At 28.1% G+C, this 5,419-nt stretch overlaps 1 pseudogene; it reads left to right on the plus strand.

Annotated features, from left to right (window-relative positions):
* Positions 1-400: 400 nt before the first annotated feature.
* On the plus strand, positions 401-1,434 carry LOC120429307 (40S ribosomal protein S10b-like; annotated as a pseudogene).
* The last annotated feature ends 3,985 nt before the right edge of the window (positions 1,435-5,419 follow it).

A 5,419-nucleotide genomic window follows, 5' to 3' on the forward strand; every position in this document is an offset into this window, starting at 1 on the left:
ATAGAAATCCGGTCCGCAATACCGAAACCAAATTGCGTTGAAATCGAGAACATCGCTTGTTTTCGATTTCGTTTGCAATGTTTTCAAAAACGACAACATTTTCATCGCATTCGAAAACATTTTGTTTCGAAAACGCCCCCCGCATTTCTCAAATTTTCTGAAGCGTAACAACTGTCAAACGCAACCAAAACCGCAACCACACGGACGAGTGCGACAGTTTGTTTATGTTTTGTTTTGTGGCCAAAAACGAGGCGCGAGGATCAAATTTTGTGTTTTGTGAAGTGGAAGTGGCGGTAAGGCGAAGGAAGAGTTGGAACCGGTGGAGTCCCAGCCCAAAGGCGGAGACAAGTTGTTGCTCTTTCCGGCAATCGGAATGTTGTAATGCATTTCTGCTGCCAAGATGTGTGTGCCAAAAGCTCATCGCGTCGCCACCTACGAGTACCTCTCCAAGGAGGCGTGTTGGTTGCGCAGAAGGATTTCTACGCCCCGAAGCAATCGGTGCTGGAGCAGATTCCGAACCGGCACGTCATCAAGATGATGCAGTCGCTAAAGTTGTAGAACTTTGTCAAGGAGCAGTTTCACCAATTCTGGTTTTGACGCTCGTACCCGCACCTGCTCCCGGAGATTGTTTCGTCGATGCTGAAGAGGACGGCCCGTTCGGAGCCGCATCGCGCCCGTGGTGCTGGCGGTCCCGGAGAACCCCGCGGCGATCGCGATTTTCGCAAGAGAGGCCCCGGCGAGGACCGTTCAAGAAAGGCGATTTCGGTGCCGGAGCTGGCATTGTTGAGTTCCGTGGTGGATTTGGCCGCGGATCCCAGCCCCGGTAAGCCGGAGTGGACGGAGAATGATCACTGCTTCGTTGTTCGAGTACAATTCTGCGTACCTGGTGGGAGCAGAAGCACCATGAGGAGCGGTCAAGAAGTGTGGTAAGTTTGAGCTATATAAACCTCCGTAAATCTCACAATTTAATCGACCTTTTCCCTCAATAGACCGCGACGTTGCCCTCTTCCACCAGATTGTGCAGCTCTGCAAACACCGAACCACGCCGACCCTCCGGCCGACTTTATCACGAAGGGAGTCGTTCCACGTTCCACTGGGAGGCGATCCCGGTCTAGTTGAAGCAGATCGTTAACACCAACACACACTCTCACACTAAACCAAGCAAAACAAAAATCAACCCAAGTCTGTATTTATCCTCACACACGCTCATTTTAATCCAATATTCCTTAGTTCTAATACTCCACACCTCCCTGATTCCAAAAAAAATCACAATGCAAAGTTCTAAAACTAAATTCAAAAGTTACATAATTCAAAATTCAAAATTTAAAATTTCAAAAATCAAGCTTGAAAATTCAGGGTTCTATAACTCTCAATTTCCAACATTCAAAGTTCAAAGTTTAAAAAATAACCTTTATAAAATACATAAGTTCTACAATTTTATAATATAAAAATTCTGAAGAATTTAAAATTCTTAAATTCAAAGCTAAAAATTCTAAATTCTAAAAAAAGCAATATTCATCAATTCTTAAATCCTAAAAACAAAAATTTGAAGTCTTAGCAATTTTAAAACTCTGAAATCCTTAAATAACACAATTTTAAATTTCAATTTCAATTAAAAATTCCAACCATTTTGAATTGAAAATCAAAAAAAAAATTCTTAAATTCTACAATAAATTAAAATTATTGAAAATTCTAGCATACATAATTCAAAAATTTGAAGTAAAAATTTCAAAGTTTTAAAAATTAACAAATCTTAAACTCTAAAATTCTTAAACCCCGTAATGTAAATTTTGGAAATTCTGACATTCATAATTCACCAATTAAACAACAATTAAATTCCAAAATTTAACAATACTATAACTTTATTTTTTTTATTTCTGAGATTCCCAGATAACCATTCTCAAATTTTAAATTCAAAAATATTTTATTTTAACAATTCTTAACATAAAGCCTAAATAAATAAAGACAGTTATAAAAAAATCTGACATCCAACATTCAATATTTTGAAATTGCAAAATTCAACAATCCTTAAACAATTAAATTTTAAGATTCTAAGATTCCAAAATTCTAAAATTCTAAAATTCCAAGATTCTAAAATTCTAAAATTCCGAGATTCTAAAATTCTAAAATTCTAAAATTCTAAAATTCTAAAATTCTAAAATTCTAAAATTCTAAAATTCTAAAATTCTAAAATTCTAAAATTCTAAAATTCTAATCTAATCTAATCTAATCTAATCTAAAATTCTAAAATTCTAAAATTCTAAAATTCTAAAATTCTAAAATTCTAAAATTCTAAAATTCTAAAATTCTAAAATTCTAAAATTCTAAAATTCTAAAATTCTAAAATTCTAAAATTCTAAAATTCTAAAATTCTAAAATTCTAAAATTATAAAATTATAAAATTATAAAATTATAAAATTATAAAATTATAAAATTATAAAATTATAAAATTATAAAATTATAAAATTATAAAATTATAAAATTATAAAATTATAAAATTCTAAAATTCTAAAATTCAAAAATTCAAAAATTCAAAAATTCAAAAATTCTAAAATTCTAAAATTCTAAAATTCTAAAATTCTAAAATTCTAAAATTCTAAAATTCTAAAATTCTAAAATTCTAAAATTCTAAAATTCTAAAATTCTAAAATTCTAAAATTCTAAAATTCTAAATTCTAAAATTCTAAAATTCTAAAATTCTAAAATTCTAAAATTCTAAAATTCTAAAATTCTAAAATTCTAAAATTCAAAAATTCAAAAATTTTAAAATTCTGAAATTCTGAAATTCTAAAATTCTAAAATTCTAAAATTCTAAAATTCTAAAATTCTAAAATTCTAAAATTCTAAAATTCTAAAATTCCAAAATTCTAAAATTCTAAAATTCTAAAATTCTAAAATTCTGAAATTCTAAAATTCAAAAATTCAAAAATTCTGAAATTCAAAAATTCAAAAATTCAAAAATTCCCAAATTCCCAAATTCCCAAATTCCCAAATTCTGTAATTTCTAAATTCCTAAATTCCCAAATTCCTAAATTCCTAAATTCCGAAATTCCTAAATTCCTAAATTCCTAAATTCCTAAATTCCTAAATTCCTAAATTCCTAAATTCCTAAATTCCTAAATTCCTAAATTCCTAAATTCCTAAATTCCTAAATTCCTAAATTCCTAAATTCCTAAATTCCTAAATTCCTAAATTCCTAAATTCCTAAATTCCTAAATTCCTAAATTCCTAAATTCCTAAATTCCTAAATTCCTAAATTCCTAAATTCCTAAATTCCTAAATTCCTAAATTCCTAAATTCCTAAATTCCTAAATTCCTAAATTCCTAAATTCCTAAATTCCTAAATTCCTAAATTCCTAAATTCCTAAATTCCTAAATTCCTAAATTCCTAAATTCCTAAATTCCTAAATTCCTAAATTCCTAAATTCCTAAATTCCTAAATTCCTAAATTCCTAAATTCCTAAATTCCTAAATTCCTAAATTCCTAAATTCCTAAATTCCTAAATTCCTAAATTCCTAAATTCCTAAATTCCTAAATTCCTAAATTCCTAAATTCCTAAATTCCTAAATTCCTAAATTCCTAAATTCCTAAATTCCTAAATTCCTAAATTCCTAAATTCCTAAATTCCTAAATTCCTAAATTCCTAAATTCCTAAATTCCTAAATTCCTAAATTCCTAAATTCCTAAATTCCTAAATTCCTAAATTCCTAAATTCCTAAATTCCTAAATTCCTAAATTCCTAAATTCCTAAATTCCTAAATTCCTAAATTCCTAAATTCCTAAATTCCTAAATTCCTAAATTCCTAAATTCCTAAATTCCTAAATTCCTAAATTCCTAAATTCCTAAATTCCTAAATTCCTAAATTCCTAAATTCCTAAATTCCTAAATTCCTAAATTCCTAAATTCCTAAATTCCTAAATTCCTAAATTCCTAAATTCCTAAATTCCTAAATTCCTAAATTCCTAAATTCCTAAATTCCTAAATTCCTAAATTCCTAAATTCCTAAATTCCTAAATTCCTAAATTCCTAAATTCCTAAATTCCTAAATTCCTAAATTCCTAAATTCCTAAATTCCTAAATTCCTAAATTCCTAAATTCCTAAATTCCTAAATTCCTAAATTCCTAAATTCCTAAATTCCTAAATTCCTAAATTCCTAAATTCCTAAATTCCTAAATTCCTAAATTCCTAAATTCCTAAATTCCTAAATTCCTAAATTCCTAAATTCCTAAATTCCTAAATTCCTAAATTCCTAAATTCCTAAATTCCTAAATTCCTAAATTCCTAAATTCCTAAATTCCTAAATTCCTAAATTCCTAAATTCCTAAATTCCTAAATTCCTAAATTCCTAAATTCCTAAATTCCTAAATTCCTAAATTCCTAAATTCCTAAATTCCTAAATTCCTAAATTCCTAAATTCCTAAATTCCTAAATTCCTAAATTCCTAAATTCCTAAATTCCTAAATTCCTAAATTCCTAAATTCCTAAATTCCTAAATTCCTAAATTCCTAAATTCCTAAATTCCTAAATTCCTAAATTCCTAAATTCCTAAATTCCTAAATTCCTAAATTCCTAAATTCCTAAATTCCTAAATTCCTAAATTCCTAAATTCCTAAATTCCTAAATTCCTAAATTCCTAAATTCCTAAATTCCTAAATTCCTAAATTCCTAAATTCCTAAATTCCTAAATTACTAAATCCTAAATTCCTAAATTCCTAAATTCCTAAATTCCTAAATTCCTAAATTCCTAAATTCCTAAATTCCTAAATTCCTAAATTCCTAAATTCCTAAATTCCTAAATTCCTAAATTCCTAAATTCCTAAATTCCTAAATTCCTAAATTCCTAAATTCCTAAATTCCTAAATTCCTAAATTCCTAAATTCCTAAATTCCTAAATTCCTAAATTCCTAAATTCCTAAATTCCTAAATTCCTAAATTCCTAAATTCCTAAATTCCTAAATTCCTAAATTCCTAAATTCCTAAATTCCTAAATTCCTAAATTCCTAAATTCCTAAATTCCTAAATTCCTAAATTCCTAAATTCCTAAATTCCTAAATTCCTAAATTCCTAAATTCCTAAATTCCTAAATTCCTAAATTCCTAAATTCCTAAATTCCTAAATTCCTAAATTCCTAAATTCCTAAATTCCTAAATTCCTAAATTCCTAAATTCCTAAATTCCTAAATTCCTAAATTCCTAAATTCCTAAATTCCTAAATTCCTAAATTCCTAAATTCCTAAATTCCTAAATTCCTAAATTCCTAAATTCCTAAATTCCTAAATTCCTAAATTCCTAAATTCCTAAATTCCTAAATTCCTAAATTCCTAAATTCCTAATTCCTAAATTCCTAAATTCCTAAATTCCTAAATTCCTAAATTCCTAAATTCCTAAATTCCTAAATTCCTAAATTCCTAAATTCC

The sequence above is a fragment of the Culex pipiens genome, chromosome 1 (assembly GCF_016801865.2).
Source record: "Culex pipiens pallens isolate TS chromosome 1, TS_CPP_V2, whole genome shotgun sequence".
NCBI lineage: Eukaryota > Metazoa > Arthropoda > Insecta > Diptera > Culicidae > Culex > Culex pipiens.